General features: G+C 38.6%; 1 protein-coding gene across 1 annotated transcript in view; it reads right to left on the reverse strand.

Moving 5' to 3' along the window:
• Window positions 1–18056, reverse strand: part of LOC136866475 (ATP-dependent DNA helicase Q5) — a 273167-nt gene that overhangs the window by 254053 nt on the left and 1058 nt on the right. The window lies entirely within an intron of this gene.

The raw sequence follows: 18056 nt of genomic DNA on the forward strand, positions 1-18056 counted from the left end.
TAGGTTATAGGCCTAGTATATTTACAGTCATTCATTGTAGTTTTAACATGCTTGGGTGTGCTGGAGTCGACAATATATCGGTCAGTACATTTACTTCCATCTTATCACTGGCTTTAGTCACTGATTCCACTTGTATGGTATCATCTCTCCCAGCTGTTTAGAGGTTACAATCTCCTCGGAGCATGATGCCTCTACTGTAGATATATCTTCCAATATGGGAAATGAGTCGTCAAATAAAATAGAACTAAAATTTAACGGATTTTCACCAGGATCCATCAGTGTAGCTATAATGTTAAGATCTCTTTTGTCAGGCTTTGAATCAGAAGTCCCACCAACAGTTAGTGAACACCCAATCTGAAATTATGGAGTATTCACCATTAATATTTACATTTGTACTAAATAATGTTAGGCCCCTTTAAACAACAAATATCATCATCAAATAATAAATATCTTAGGTATAAGCCTGCTGAATAATAAATATCGATTTTTCATTGCTTTTTTTAACGTTGTTATATCCTTTAACTGGTGACGTGAGGTCTCATAGACTCCCAATAAACATAAAACATATGGACTTATTTAATTAAAAATCTTGCAGGGAGCTGTAGTTTATGTTAACTTGTTATCTGTGTAAACACACTTCACACTCTGAGTCAGGGTTAGCTCGCTACGTTCGATTGAAATTCTCAAGTGGACTTCACGTCAGCAGTTACGAGAGTATTTTTGTCAATGCATGTTGCGTGGCCAGTGTAAGTAAAACATCTCAAATTACTAGTCCGTTGCAGTTATTAAGAACTACAAATTCTCAGTTCGAGGAGTACATTAGGGAACTACTAATAGAAAAATTTAGTGATATGTCTATTTTCTTCTGCCTATTGGCGATCGCAGTTTTAATGCTTTTGTGTTGTTCAAGTTGTGCCACAAAAGCCTGGAAAAAATGGAATTAGAATTCTTCAAGTGTTTGGCATCTGATCAGGTCAAATTACATGTCAAAGAAGAACGATAAATGAGTGAGTTCCCGAGAGATACGAGCAGGAATAGGCAAGATTTTGCACGTAAGACTCGGCGTCGAGATACGGAAGAAAAACTGAAGAAACGGCAATCTTGCCATACATAACAAGCCTCCTTGAAGAGAAAAACAGTATATAGTGTTTTAAATAGCAGTTTTCAGTTTGTTTGCTATTTACTAAAAAAATCTGCAACAGCTGCAGCGAGAAGAAATGGATATCGCATCATCAGCGCCAGAATGATAAGTTCCAAAGTGTGCTGCACGTTTTCATTTATATGATTATTTTCGTTTACACTTATTGTCTTCTGGATCAGGGAGAAGTGATTTGTTTGGTAATTGCTGTGTAATTTTATAATTTTACTGACAATCAAGGTGAAATTTAAGACGATGTCTGCATACTGTGAATAAGAAAGAAGGGGAAATATATCTTTGCATTATTAGATCATACATATATTATGAGAGATTATTACATGTTGAATCAGATTGAGATGACTGTGTTCATATTTGCCAACCATTTTTCAATGAAGAAAACTCCTGCTGGTAGAAGTAACTAGATATTACCAAAATAACCCTAAAAACATTTGCGTAGAGACTTCTATTGGAGGACGAGAGATACTAAACATGATGATAACTGTACTGTTTATTACCAGTGCTTGTAAATCTGGATTTAAGTTTTCGGAAACTCATTAAAGTTTTTTTTTTGCTATGGGCTTTACGTCGCACCGACACAGATAGGTCTTATGGCGACGATGGGATAGGAAAGGCCTTGGAGTTGGAAGGAAGCGGCCGTGGCCTTAATTCAGGTACAGACCCAGCATTTGCCTGGTGTGAAAATGGGAAACCACGGAAAACCATTTTCAGGGCTGCCGATAGTGGGATTCGAACCTACTATCTCCCGGATGCAAGCTCACAGCCGCGCGCCTCTACGCGCACAGCCAACTCGCCCGGTCTCATTAAAGTTAACAGCGCAGTTAAAGTTACAAACGCATTTAGGTAACTCACAGGTAACTGTGGTGTACCAGAAACCGGCCATTAGTCAACGTGTCTGTGCAGTTCTATCTAGTGTCTGTTACTTTGTTAGTATGTAGTCAAATACTAAATGATTTTTAATAGCATAATCACACCATACTTCTAATTCATTGAAATTACTGTTCCTTTGGTGAAAGTTTTATTGTACTGGAATAGTGAAAATGAAAATCCACAGCCTGCTTCCAGTCATTTGACCGGGTTAGGAATGGAATGAATCACGGTAGCTAGAAGAGAGACGGTAGGTGTCACGAGACGGATGCACAGTAGACTGCCGTGGTCGTGACGTCACTGGACCATCGCTCCCATTACATCACACATTGTTTGGCGCGTTAATATCAGTCTATATATTTTTTAGTGTCGGTGATTTGATTCTAAGCAGTGAATTTCGGTGCACTGCTATTCGTCTGTGGCCTGCACATTGTTTCTTTAATTATTTAATTACTTTCGAGGCTTGCGAATGTTTTGAAAGTCGTAAACCTGTGCATATCGTTCGTGAATGAAGTGAATTCCAGTGTATATGTCGTGTTTGTTCGTTGTGAGCCAACTTGTGAATTAAAATCACCCATTACAATTAGATTGTCACACTCAGTGTGTTCTTCCAAGTTATTAAGGAAGTTGGCCTTTTCCTCTTTTGAGCATCCTACCTGTGGAGCATAGACTTGGATCACATTGTACTTTTTCCCTCCGAAGTTCACAGATAACTTAATTATTCTTTCACTAACAAACTCAACTTCACTACAAGCATCTATGTCTTTATGAATTAAAAATCCTATTCCATTCTTCGACTCTACTTCACTTCCAGACCAGTAGAGACTATAGTCCAATCTGATATTCATTTTCCCAGTTTTTTTCCACTTTGTTTCACTCAGATCCATGATCAGAAGTTTCTTCCTTTCCATGAGGTTGACCAGCTCTTCAGTTTTGTTTGTCAATGTCAGGATATTTAATGTTCCCAGTCTGATACTTTGTCTTCGTTTGGTTTGGGTAGCTGGTGTAACATCGGGCTGTAAACCGTCATTTGGACCAAACTGATGTCGTCGTGAATTTCTACATCCGAGGCTCGTATTATTCTTGAAAGCAACTTCTTCAGTAATACCTCTGTTGACCTGCTGAGCCTAACTCAGACGGAGATTTTCTTTCAGGGTTTTCTCCCTTAGCCTTTGGTGTGCAGTCACCTCAACCTACAAGGCAGCAGGTTGTACTCATATTAATCCCTGAATACAGGGCTGCCTCTTCCGCCATCTCCACCATACCGAAGTCCACCTTCTCCGCCGTAGAAGTTGTTAAGGTCTTCACTCGTAACCCTGAGCTGGGACCCTTACCAGATGTTACACACCGGATCAGTGTGCTCTGGGACTCACACAGGGAGGGGCGCCACTCCCTGGGTAGGGCTGCCTCCGAATGATAAACAAGCCGCCTATCACCGAATGCTTCGTCGCTCTCAGCATACACCATCCGAGTCAAGCCGAGTTGGACCGATGCACTGTGCACGGAGTGTCTGCGCCTCGATTTGCATGCATGAGATTTGGGGCGTTTGAGAGGCCCTGGTTTAGATGGAAGTGGTTCAGTAGCTACTGTTAGATTTAGATGCTGATGTCTGATGTTGTTGAAGGATTTGGATATTTTTTATTTATTTATTTATTTATTTATTTATTTATTTATTTATTTATTTATTTATTCAGGATCAGAAACAGCATAAAGCCGAATTACAAAGATCCGAGCTATGTACAATAGATATGAATCTAAATTAATACCAATATAGTTGGTCTGTTATTGTACATTATATGTCGAGAAAAATCATAGTAACATCTTGCTTATCTGTCCTTGCTGTCTTGAGGAGTCCTCTGAGAACGGTGGTATTCATAAGGCATCTTGGCTGGTCGTTAAAGTCTCTTTGGTGTTTGCTGAAAGTTACAAAGGGATGCAAATGCTGATCTAATACCCTTTCAAAAATTCCTCTAATTACTGAACAGATTGTTACTGGTCTCCAGTTCGACAGACATTCAACATCACCTTCAACACGGTTCTAGCTCGCTTTAAACACTGGGGTAATTTACCTGTTGAAAGCATTCCAGTCACAATGACTGCTATGATTCTGCATACCGTGTCGCCCCTTATGACTCATACTAGGACCCAATTGGGACCAGGAACAGTATCTACTGCAATTCGACGTATTATGGAAATTTCTTCTTTCATGATTGTGGGACTGTATGTTTCATCTAACTCTACATCACTAATTTTGGAGCAGTAATCATGCCTTATATTTGAATTTTCAATGGAAAAGAAATTAATTGGAGTAAGTAGCAAATATTTTGGAAATATCAATGTTGCAAGATTCAGATTTTGGATTCAGTACCCTACGCACAGCTTTTGTTCTCTGATTGTCGAACTGAAACCGAGTGAGCTGACAGTCATATTTACATTTTCTTTCTTGGCACTCTCTCTTGATCGCATGTTGTGGATTCGAGGACTTTCTATATGTTTTACCTTGGTGTCCGAGATGTTGTTTTCTCCTGGTTTTGTAATAATTTTGTAGCAGGGTGTTTCGGACCAAACAAGAGATGGATAGAGTCACTCCGAAATTCTGACAACTCCCACACAAGTGTATGTAACTAAGAATCATTTTCACTAGAGAACTGAGTGAATTTGTTCTTCCATTCCTTCAATTCTGATTGCAAAGTAATCTCCTCTTGATTGCTCATCATAGGTTGTTCTGCCATCCGGCAGGTCCAATCATGGCTGTGACCTCTACATCTCTTGATCTTGTGCCCTTTTCTTCACTTCTGCATAATCTTCCTTTCTTTCTCTAATGCTAATAAATGATATAGTCTCCTTCCCCATCCTCGTTTTCCTTTTTTCATCTCTTCCATTGCTACTCATTAGTAAAGTATTAAGTCTTAGATTATGCCCTATCCAATTTTTCTTTCTTTTTTGGATTACGGTCGGCATGCGCCTCACTTCTCCCACTCTCTTCAGAACATCCTCATTTGATATTTCATCTTCCCAGCTTCTTCAATTCTTCTCCAAATCCACATCACAAATGCCTCTATTTATTGATGCTCAATGGGAATAATACCATCTTCTAGTTATATTGATTGAAATGCATGTTGACTGAAGTAGGTTAACAAGGAAGTTCGATGTATTTGTGGACGAGAGCAACTAATGTGAATGTTTACATCCCTTGCTCCTTGAAAATATCTACTCAATGTGGGCACTGGGCTCTTGGTGTATCAGAATTATCTTCCAGCCTGTTCGCAGTCTGCTCGTTTTTGGTTCATCCTGTACATCTTCACTTCCTGTCTCGGAACCTAAATATTTTACTGTGGTCTAAAATTTCTCCCTAATGAAGACAATATTCCTGTGCAGCCCATGGACATAGCAGATCAATAAGTTGGGGCATAGAACTTAATTCTGTTTATGGCTTAACCTATATTTATGCTTCTTCCCCAGTATGTATATATCTCGAAGATTCTTCTTAACTTGTTAAGCATCTGATATCAAACACACAATAATCCAACGGTTTTGTCTCCATCTGAGTCACTAAACCATCAAGAAGCATTTTTTTCAAAGTTTAACGTGAACTGTTATGGGTGGATTTTGCATGATCTGAAAATTAATCCTGTTCCTGAACCTCATGTATGTTATGATGAATCTATCATCCAAGATACGTTCAAGAGAATTACCCAGTTGGACAAACTCCAGAAGAAAACTTGAAGATCTGAAAAAGACATTTGATATGATTTTTAAAAATAGATTCTACAAGAAATAATACAACAAAGTAAAATGATGCAGATATGGAGATCGAGAGGTCAGGAGAGAAGTTATGATTGCAGTCTATGACAACATTTTCTGAGAAACATTTTTTTTTTTGCTATCTGTTTTACGTCGCACCGACACAGATAAGTCCTATGGCGACGATAGAACAAACAAAACCAACTGCAAGAACACAAGCATGGAGGAGAGTAACAATCAAAAGATAAAACATTACAGGCAAAGGTACTGACTGACAAGTGTCCTATTGATACTGGCTCAACTGTGCAATAATCCAACCTCACTATTAAGCTCCACCTGTGGATCAGTGAAGAGTATCAGTCTCCAGATCCCAAGATCGTGTTTCAAACTCGAAAGTAGCAGTCCAATTTCTGAAGGGCAGAAAAAAGTTCATTCGACACTTAATGTTGTACGATGTTAGCATGTTTAAAGATCTCATCCCACAAAATTAATTAATTAATTAATTAATTCCATTAACTCTGCCATCCAGAAAGAGTAAAAGAGAACATCAAAACTGATGCACAGAGAGCCTTGATGATCTCAAATTAAAATGACTGCACATGGTAGCTGAGGCCATATTACTATTTTTACTTCACAGTTTATACACCTTAAAAGATCCTGATGTTAAGAAATATTGGTTGACATATTACAGCATTTCATACGTTGAATTAACTGAAGTCTGTCATCAGATGGAATCAGAAAATAGAATCCACCTTTCCAGATGTCTTGTCTAATGATACTGAAAAGGATGTCTAGGTCATTATTGCAATATACTTGTGAGAATGAAACCCATTCTTGTAGAACCCGTAAGAGCTAATGACTTACTGAGAAATGAGTTCTAGTACTGCAAATTTAAGATACCATCACAGCATTGGCCAGGAGAGAAAAAAAGAAAACCTACAACCTGTTTTCCAGTCAGTGACGGAATGGATGAAGCCCCCCATCTTGCGGCAAGGATAGGAATTGTGCAGGCTGCCGAAGCCTGTCACACTCCTCTGGGGCAATAATTAATGACTGACAGTTTAAATGAAATGATATTGGAGTGTTGCTGGAATGAAAGATGACAGGGAAAACTGGAGTACCCAGAGAAAAAACTGTCCTGCCTCTGCTTTGTCCATTTAAAGATAAAAATTTCATTGTTCCGTATTGAAATTATTAACATTAAAAATTAAATAATTGAAGTTCAACCAATTCAATACATAAAAGAAATAAATGTAGTAATTACATTCTTATTTAAATGGGACCGGTTTCGACCCTAGTCCAGGTCATTGTCAGCCGTAAAAACAAGTAGGCGAAATCACACAATGTTTATGAATATTGGAGAAATGGGTCAGTGATTTCGCCTACTTGTTTTTACGGCTGACGATGACCTGGACTAGGGTCGAAACCGGTCCCATTTAAATAAGAATGTAATTACTACATTTCTTTCTTTTATGTATTGAATTGGTTGAACTTCAATTATTTAATTTCTGCTTTGTCCAGCACAAATCTCACATGGAGGGAATGGAGTGACTGGGATTTGAACCACGGAACCCAACGGTGAGAGGCCGACGCGATGCCGCCTGAGCCACGGAGGCTTTGGCCAGGAGAGATTATAATAAAACAATCTTGGGGGAAAATAATCATTCTCACGATGACCATTTGGTCTCACTTATTCCCATCATTGCTATGTCTTTCTTCTCCATATACTCCATCAGTTCTTCTACCTTGCCATTCAAAGTCATGACAATGACGATACCAATTCTTGTGATGTCTGGTAGCCCACTTCTCACAGTTCCCCCAGAGCACTAGGAACTGCGCGTCACTTCAGGGTGACACCCTAGCATTTTCCGAGGCCTTGATTCACTTGCACTCATTTTATAGGCTGTTTGTATGATGGGTTCGCCACTCCCAAAAGCATTTTATTACCTTCTGCCAGGTTCAAATTAGGCCGCCCCTAACATGGAGTCAGACGCCTTTTATAGCTGCTCCTCTGGAGTACAAACGCTGCAGGTTTGCCCCTTCCGCCACCTCCAACGTACCAAAGTCACCTTCTCCGTCGTAGATGTCGTTGAGGTCTTAGCTCGTAACCCTGAGCTGGGACCCATACCAGATGTTACACACCTGGTCAGTGTGCTCTGGGACTCACATATGACATATGCTATATGACAATCATATTCAAGATTTTTAAATTTTTAAAATATGTTTTCATCCTTTTTTTGCTAGCTCCTTTACGTCACACCGACACAGATAAGTCTTATGGTAATGATAGGACAGGAAAGGCCTAAGAATGGGAAGGAAGTGGCCATGGCCTTAATTAAGGTACAGCCCCAGCATTTGCCTGGTGTGAAAATGGGAAACTGCGGAAAACCATTTTCAGGGCTACCGACAGTGGGTTTCGAACCCACTATCTCCTGGATGCAAGTTCACAGCTGCGCACTCCTAACTGCATGACCAACTCGCCCGGTATGTTTTCATCTAGTTTCATTTCCAAGGTCAAAATTTTACTACACTAAGTGTTCAAATGTACTCATTTTATTGAAAAGGATGTAAGTTAATGATACAATCTCAAATACTGTAGTTTAAAAAACTGAAATAAATGGTTAATACATCTACATGACTTTTTTAAACTTACAATTTTAGAATTTTTCTGGAATACTCCATTTTGTAGCCGGGTCCCAAGAATTCAGCAAGAACAAACCAACAGTAGGCAGCAAGCATGTTAGGGGACCACTTTCCTGCATATCGTCTTTCCATTTAAGATATTTGCTGATGGAACCTTTCTCTATGCTCATCACTGATTTTTCCCAGGTTTGATGGAAAGAAGTTAAGATGGGAGTGCAGAAAATTAATTTTAAGGGACATATTGACGCTCATTCCCTCATATTCCCTTAAAACAGTTTCCAAAATTTGATGTTTGATGAATCCCCCTTCTTTTTTTCTCGTTGCACCGACAGATGTCTTATGGCAACAATGGGATAGGAAAGGGCTGGGAGTGGGAAGGAGGTGGCCGTGGCCTCAATTAAGATACAGCTCCAGCATTTGCCTAGTGTGAAATGGGAAACCACGAAAAACCATCTTCAGGGCTGACGACAGTGGGGTTCGAAACCACTATCTCCCGAATGTAAGCTCACACCTGCACGGCCCTAGTCGCACGCCCAACTCGCTTGGTCATTCGATGTTGTTATCTCCTCCACAATTTCCCAGGAATTTCTTTCGAATGTAAGTCTTTGAATGCATGCCATACTGCAGTTTTCTGTTTTGGTGAGTTTTTTCTCAAAGAAAAGAAAGGATCCTCCTCCATTTCGCAGATTTGAAAATACTCTCTTTTAATTCTGCTTCGCTTGACCTGGGACTCTTGATACTGTAAACCATTCCTATTTTTGTCCGCTGCTTTGAAGAAATTTTTCGTTAAACCCAGCTTTACATGGAGTGGTGGTAATAAAATTTTCTGAGAATCCACAAGTGAATTAAATTTATATATTTTTTTTTGCGTGTACTAAACTTTGTTTCAAAGGACACTCCTTCACTCGGTAATGATACACTCTGTCTTGAGAGTCCTACTCCCACAAAAAGCAATATTATTTTCTAAATCCTGGTTGCATTCCACTTAAAAGACCAATAACTTTAGAATAATATGTTGGTAAGCTATGTTGATGCTTTCAATAATCTGTCACTTTGGTATCTGGTTTTAAAAGATTCTATTCCTTTAGTCAAGATGCTAACAATTCAAACTGGGCTTATGAGAGATTTTAAATCTCTTACAAGATTGTTCAGCAATGACTGTGAAATTAGACAGAGTTTTCTGGATTCCACGAATTCAAAATCACTATCAGAAGTGCAAAGAGTACCGGTACCAGTCTATGGGGAAGATTTCATTGCTTCCTATTGTGGGGTCAATTTTTCAAGTGCCATTTGAATAGAGGGAAAATCTGTATTGACTATGGAATGCTTTTTTTTTTTTTTTTTTTTTTTTTTTTATGAGAAACCAGAAATTTTTGTTAAACAGAAATAACAGTCTAAGTAGTGGTCCTTCTACTCTGTCCATCATGGAAACAGCAAATGGCATAGAAGGATGAGTGCTAGTCAACTAGCCTCTCCAATTATGGGAATATACAAACAATATTTAGGAGTAAAATTTTTGTTCTTATCCACTTTGTAGTCAAAGTACAATTCATTTGCTTGATCGGTGGAGTAATATTTTCTCTTAGAGATTTTGCAGTGAATTCACCACACACATAACAAAATAGATTAGGATAAATTACGAGACATCATTGCTGTAAATTGACACTTTGAATGGTTTTTACTAACTACAACACTATTTAATGTACTTATGAAAGTTAAAAGCACTGCTATTAACAACCACAAAACAAACATCTGAACACACAATAAATGTGATCAGTAAACTTTATGTAAAAACATTCTGCACAATACCAAGTCAGTCACTATACTGTGAGTTTTCTTACCAATACTATTAATATAGCCTACTGTGGAGGAATGATAGATAATGTTTATATATATTGTAATGTGTTGGTGGGGTAGATAAATAAATAAAAAACTAGTAGTGTTCTACTTCTAAGATTTTTTTATCTAATTACTAGTACACATATTTACACTCAAATGCATTCCGGGATCACAGCTTACACTCATAGTTCAAGAGACACAATTACACAGTTCGTGCTCTCTCTTATTTTTCACTGTTCATTCACACTAATACAGACTCCGGTCACTAATACTAAAGCCTCACTCAGCCACAGAGTTACTTCATTGCCGCTATCACGGTACACAGTTCACAGCCTACAAATGCCAGTCTCGCAGTTCAGGATGGTATCCGCTGTCCACACATTCCGGTATAACTCTGTTCACAGCCCCATATCGACATTCCAGTGTTCTCTCCCAAGCTGCAACAGAGACACAGCTGCCACTCACAAGCAGCTGGCCCCAGAGACACAACTCACGATGACAAGCATACAGAACGAGTCCTCAATTCTACAGACGGACACTCCAACAGACTGGAACACTCAGCTCACGCTGTAACTCACTCGTACTGAACCCGTGACTGTAACACATTCCACTCTCCTTCGCTCACTGGCTGAGCTCAGAACTGAACTCGTTTTCAGTCGCTTCTCACCGAGTCCACATACTGAACTCAATTCTGCAGGTTGCTCTTGCCTTATATACACCTGAACCAACGTTCAAGATACGTCAGTCGCTCAAACCCCATAGAAATCTTCAGATATGGAAAGCTCTCGACCAATGGCCTAGTCATTTCTGCACTCCTCGAGGCCTCAGCGACATAGCGGCCAATGACAGCACTTGGAGCAACATCTCCTACGAGGCTCTGGCCCAATGACATCACATGGCTTATGCGCGCTGGGCCTTTCCTGTCGGAGATTGAAATGGACGTAAAGGCCATATGCGTTGCAATATATACATAAAAAGGACTTGTCATAAACATCTTTCTGCAATTTAATAAGATGTTTACTTTATCCACACTTTATCCCCCCCTACAAAGCATTAGCAGAAAGTGGGATTGCATTACTGAACAAATATCTGATATGGGAAAAAGGAATGAATTTTCAAATTAAGCACACACAAAAACAGGAAGATTTCATTGTTTTGAATTTTGGCATTTTTGTTGTTGTACAGTGCAATCAATTATTTGAAATGATGAAATTAGCCTAACAATAACATCAACTTTTTTTTTACTATTTGCTTTACGTTGCACCGACACAGATAGGTCTTATGGCGACAATGGGACAGGAAAGGCCTAGGAATGGGAAGGAAGCAGCTGTGGTCTTAATTACAGCCCCAGCATTTGCCTAGTGTGAAAATGGGAAACCACGGAAAACCACCTTCAGGGCTGCTGACAGCAGGGCTCAAACCCAGTATCTCCCGGATGCTAACTTAAAAATAGCAAGGTTCTGTTGAACAGAATTAATTTTTCATACTTGATGATGACTGCTGTTTTAAGGAGCCTAACATCTAGGTTAAAGAGTACAACTCAGCTGAATGGTCAGCACTGAGGCCTCTATCTTGATAGACCCCAGGTTCATTCCTGCCTGAGTCGAGGATTTTAACAGTGTCTGCTTAATTCCTCTGATTTGGGGAATAAGTAAGCGTGTTTGTCCTATCACACTCCCCTTCATACATACACAACTTACCATACTACCAACCAAAACAGAAACATGTAATAGTGAAGACATCATTTCACAATGGATTGGCATCACAAAGGGCATCCAAACATAAAACAGAGGGCTAAGTACACATGGTACATGTGTGGACACAGTTGGCACACGTGACCCCATCAAGGTGTGGGAAAAGAAGAAGATAAGAAAAAGGGCCATGATAGGCATGAAAATGAAAGATTCTCTAGGCCTTACAAACATAATGTTGTCAGGGTTGGAAGAGAATAAGATGACAAAAGGAGTTCAGATAGGAAAGTGAGGAGTATGGTATAACGAAACAGAACCAATGTCAGACTTGGTTAAGAGCCCTGTGGTTGCCAAACCATGCTCCCAAAGTTGAGATCCCCTAGGATCCCCTTTCCATTGCCCTTTATAACAGGCAGGAAATTCTGTGGAAGTATTCTATCATTCCCACCATAGGGCGTTATTAAAATTAAAGATCTGTTAAGGTGGCCCCTCAATGAGTGTTGATGTCTCCCTTCATGATGAAGGTGGGAAGCAAAAAGGAGCTTGTTGGGAATTGAGAAGAAAACTGGGTGTAGAAGAACTGAGAATGAGGGGGACAAAGCCCTCCTCTCTGAAAATGGCAGCATATGAAGATCTAGAGATAATCTTTGTACTTTTATATTTGTCCTTATCTCTTCCTATTGCTTCCTATTTTCACAATGACCTTTCAGTACCTAGCATGTGTTCCCTTTCATGTTCTTCTCTTTATGAAGGATTTCATATGATACTTGTCTGTGCTGTTCCATCCTTCTGGGATTCTACTGCGTTTGATTTATACCACCCGTATTTATCTTTATTTTAAGTCTTGTGTTTATCCGGCTTCTTATTTTACACTACCCACATCAGGAACATTAACAATATATCAAGATGGCTCCTCAATAAGTGTTAATGTCACCCTCCAGATGAAGCTAGGAAGCAGAAACAAGCTTGGTGGAGGTTCAGCAGAAATGGAACCAGAACTGTTCTTCAAAGACTATAGTGTATGAGTGAAGACTACCTTCATGCTTTTGTTTTCATGTTTGTTCTTGTCTCCTCTTTCTATTGGTCCCTCTTCCCATACTGATCCGTCCTGTTTATCCGATTATAAGTAAAATGACTGACCAGACATACCCAACAGAAAATATATTGGATGACCTAAACTTCTGTAATTGTAACATTCTGTTTCTTTTTTACTATTTCTTTTACATCACACAGACAGGTCTTTAGGTGATGATAGTACAGGGAATAGCACTGGGGAGAAATCGGCTTGACCTTTCCTTTCTTTTACAGGTTGCTTTAAATCACACCAACACAAATAGATCTTATCAGCATTTGCCTGGTGTAAAAATGTGAAACCACAAAAAACCATCTTCAGAGCCACCGACAGTACAGTGGGGTTCAAACCCACTAGGCCCTAAGTGGAATCAGAGATACGGCTTTTTGTTAATGATGTTATTCTATATAGAGTAATAAATAAGTTACAAGATTGTGAAAAACTGCAAAATAACCTTGATAACGTTGTGAGATTGACAGTAGACAACGGTATGATGATAAACGGGGTTAAAAGTCAGGTTGTGAGTTTCACAAATAGGAAAAGTACTCTCGGTTTTAATTACTGTGTTGATGGGGTAAAAGTTCCTTTTGGGCATCATAGTAAGTATCTAGGTATTAATATAAGGGAAGATCTTCATTGGGGTAATCACATAAATGGGATCGTAAATAAAGGATACAGATCTTTGCACATGGTTATGAGAGTATTTAGGGGTTATAGTAAGGATGTAAAGGAGAGGGCATATAAGTCTCTGGTAAGTCCCCAACTAGAGTATGGTTCCAATGTATGGGACCCTCACCAGGATTACTTGATTCAAGAACAGGAAAAAATCCAAAGAAAAGCAGCTTGATTTGTTCTGGCTGATTTCGGACAAAAGAGTAGCATTACAAAAACGTTGCAAAGTTTGAGCTGGGAAGATTTGAGAGAAAGGAGACAAGCTGTTCGACTAAGTGGTATGTTTACAATACCAATATATTGGTCCATTATTGGGCATTATCAATTTTCCAACTAACTCGTTCCTGGTTGTCAGAGTTTCGCTCCAGTGTGCTAAATTGGTCTCATCAGTTGGTAAATACCACATATACCAAGACGCATGGCTAGTGCATACCGCGGAGGTCATTGCGTAGGCTGCTTGGAGCCACCGGCAGTGCCAATGCACTATGAGAGACTTTGTCTCATTTCTAAAAATTGATGGCTGCCTGGCCATCAGATGATACAGATGTAGATTCTCATAGGGAACCTGAAATATTTTCCCCAATGAGTAAATTTATAATACCAATATAGTTAGTCCGTTATTGGACATTATTGGTATTATATTGGTATTGTACTGGTATTAAAAATGTACTCATCTGGGACAAATGAATGGTGTTATGCAACACTTGACCAAGCACCAAAAGTAGATTTTGAGATATTGACACAAATGCAAAATCCTTTGTATTAGCCTAATTGATATTTCCTGTTAAATGTGAGGTATTATATACCAAAATGAAGATAAAAACATAAATTTTGTTCTTAATGTATTCAATTTAGGGATATATGAAGTATATCGTCGTAATCTGAGATAATGATGCTTGGTCACTTGAAGCTTTATTGCGGTTACATTAGTTTTTTGTTTTGCATCACTTGACCAACAAATAAAATTGTCATTTAGTGATCGATTTTACTTTTAAAAATTCAATGCAGTGTAAAATATGGTACCTGTTAACTAATTTTATTGCTTATTGAAGTACAGGATTAAATTATACATAACAGCATACAACATGACATAGAAAAAACATGAATTTTAGAATATACAGTAGTATAGAAATTACACTGGTAGATCATAGTATTAAGGCATCATAAACACACAGTTTCCAAAAGTGTAATGTAATGCAGATTTTTAAGAATTTTCGAGTTCAAAATCCATATTTCCACAACCAAACCCATGTATCACTAAACAAGCCCTTATAGAAAGGCTTAGCATTATTGGGAATTAGCTTCATGAGAGAGCGCAGGTCATTCAGTTTCGCTTCTGAAACTGGTTTTCCATTGGGTCATAACAGTGAACAGACCATGTAAAGCTGACCTATTTTCATTCTGAAGCCAGCGACCAACTGTAGATTTCTTAATGTTCACTTCAACAGTGCATTCTGCATCGAAATGCATTTTGAAGAAAATGCTAAAAGGTTTATCTTTCTTCAACTCTGTTTCTCTCACATGCAGCCACTTTACCTTCTCACTGTTTGTGCCTGTCTTCCTGTTTACAATGTGCTTCTCCAGATGAACTGTAGGCCTAATATAAAAATCCAGTCCGGTCATTCTGTGCACAACAAGCAGGTTCTTCTTTCGGCACATCTTCATTACATTTATGTAGTCTTCGGCGGTATACAGCCGCTGCTGAAATTTGAAAGCACGTTCTACATCCCCAAAGTTGCTGTCGTTAGGGAGGAAGCTATGGACTGGAAATTGAAATGGTAAGGTGTTGTTCCAAAACTGTTTTCAGAAGTAAAACAATCTTTATATTACCATTCTGGCCTCTGCAAGAATCTGACCACAATATGACTTCTTTGGCTTTGTGCACGTTTTCCATGAGATGTTTGTACAAGCAGGATCCAACCTCCTGAGCCCTTTGTCCTGCCTCTCCTTCCAACCAGACATAACAATGACCTTTATTATCTTTCCCACTATGAATTCCTAAGTTATATAACCACAACTGGCGCTTGTAAAAAACCACATCTGTGGGAATACAGGACAATGGCAGTGTTTTTTCAAGGTCAAAACAAAACATCTCCAGTTTTTCGTCCAATTTTGATTTTTCCATAACAGAGGATTTTAGTTTCTGGGCATATGCTGCAGAGAAGAAAACCTGTGCAGGAATCTGCTACACGGAAATCTATATTTAGCATCACACAACCAAGTGACTGCACGCTTGTCGTGCGGTCATTTGATGCGTAATTCAGACTCAGAAATTGTGGTTGGTAACTTGATGCAAAATTTGAATTTAATGATTGAGAGGTTGGTGTTTGGTCAAAATTCATTTCCGCTAAATCACATTGAGAATAAAAGTCTGAACAATTACCTATGTAAAGTTTACACCTTTAGCTACTAGATGGTGCAATAATCTAAAAAAAATCAATTTTGGTGCATGGTCAAATGATGCATAACTCTATCCAAATATTTCAGGTTCCCTATGGGAATCTACATCTATATCATTAGTGGTATGTTCAGAGCTGTCAGTGGAGAGATGGCGTGGAATGATATTAGTAGACAAATAAGTTTGAGTGGTGTCTTTAAAAGTAGGAAAGATCACAATATGAAGATAAAGTTGGAATTCAAGAGCACAAATAGGGACAAATATTCATTTGGAGGAAGGGATTAGAATAACTTACCAAGGGAAATGTTCAAGAAATTTCCAATTTCTTTGCAATCATTTAAGAAAAGGCTAGGAAAACAACAGATAGAGAATCTGCCACCTGAGCAACTGCCTTAAATGCAGATCAGTAGTGATTGATTGAAATTGATATCACAATGAACACTGAATTCCAAATTTATCTTCGTATTGTGATCTTTCCTACTTTTATAAACGCCACTCAAACTTATTCGTCTAGTAATGTCATTCCACGCCATCTCTCCGCTGACAGCTCGGAACATACCACTTAGTCGAGTAGCTCTCCTTCTTTCTCTCAATTCTACCCAGCCCAAACTTTGCAACATTTTTGTAACGCTACTCTTTTGTCAGAAATCACCCAGAATAAATTGAGCTGCTTTTCTTTGGATTTTTTCCAGTTCTTGAATCAGGTAATCCCGGTGAGGGTCCCATACACTGGAACCATACTCTAGTTGGGGTCTTACCAGAGACTTATATGCCCTCTCCTTTACATCCTTACTACAACCCCTAAACACCCTCATAACCATGTGCAGAGATCTGTACCCTTTATTTACAATCCCATTTATGTGATTACCCCAATGAAGATCTTTCCTTATATTAACACCTAGATATTTACAATGATCCCTAAAAGGAACTTTCAATTCTCAAAATTGATCAACCTTGTAATTGTCCTTAATCAGTAAGAGTAAAAAATATTCAGCTCAATCATACTTGGAATATTTCATTGTTACTGTATAGGACAATGTTCTCTAGTGAAAAATTGTGTAGGGCCTATTATTCAGACAGCAGAAGTTATCACACTAAAATAGAAGAGGGAGTATTTGAATTAAAGTTTCACAGGGAGTTCATATACTCCAGTAATTCATATATAATGACAGATATTCTTCAAGGATAGAAGTTTATGAAGAGGTTGACATAAACCACAGTAACATTCATTGGCTATCTATAAAATTATCAAAAAGCACCCTTTCTTTAACAATACTGTATGTTCTGCCCAGGAGACCAGATACATAGTCTTATTTCCCAAGCTTATATACAAGGAAAATATCCAACTAATCTACAATGATAATGCGAACGTAGGTTTGTATCATCCATCAAACCATTTCAGGGACGCTTAGATGTACTTATGTAGATCAGCTAGCATAGTTATTCAATTTATCAGCGTTACCAGAAATATGTAACCGCAAGTTCTGAGTCTCACTCTTGCACATATACAAAAACATCTAAGAGCCTCAAAAACACTCAAGTTACTTCATTTTTTAATTCATTACCCCCATTTTTTCCCTTGTTGCTATAAAAAAACCTCACCAAAAAGCACTTCAGTAGACTTCCCTCCCAAGGATGAAATTCAAATTGGAAACATTGTTATCGAACAACCTTTAAAGTGCCATCATATTACATGAAGTGATGAAATTTAGGAGAATGGGTGTCAATGAGGCAACATGTAGTGCCTGACAGTCACTCACCAGACACGGCTCATCTCAATACACAGTGAAATTAAAAACGCTCACAAATAAATGAAGTCGTACTCCTCATGTCTATACTGTAAGCAGGCTAATAATCTGTATTCACAAGAACCTAACCATAACAAACCAATGTTAAAAAAGTATTACACATGCATACCAGTACCTAAATGAACACCTTTTGCCTACTTAAACAGGCCAGTAATATGACAATCAA

This window comes from Anabrus simplex, chromosome 3 (assembly GCF_040414725.1).
Source record: "Anabrus simplex isolate iqAnaSimp1 chromosome 3, ASM4041472v1, whole genome shotgun sequence".
Classification (NCBI taxonomy): Eukaryota; Metazoa; Arthropoda; class Insecta; order Orthoptera; family Tettigoniidae; genus Anabrus; species Anabrus simplex.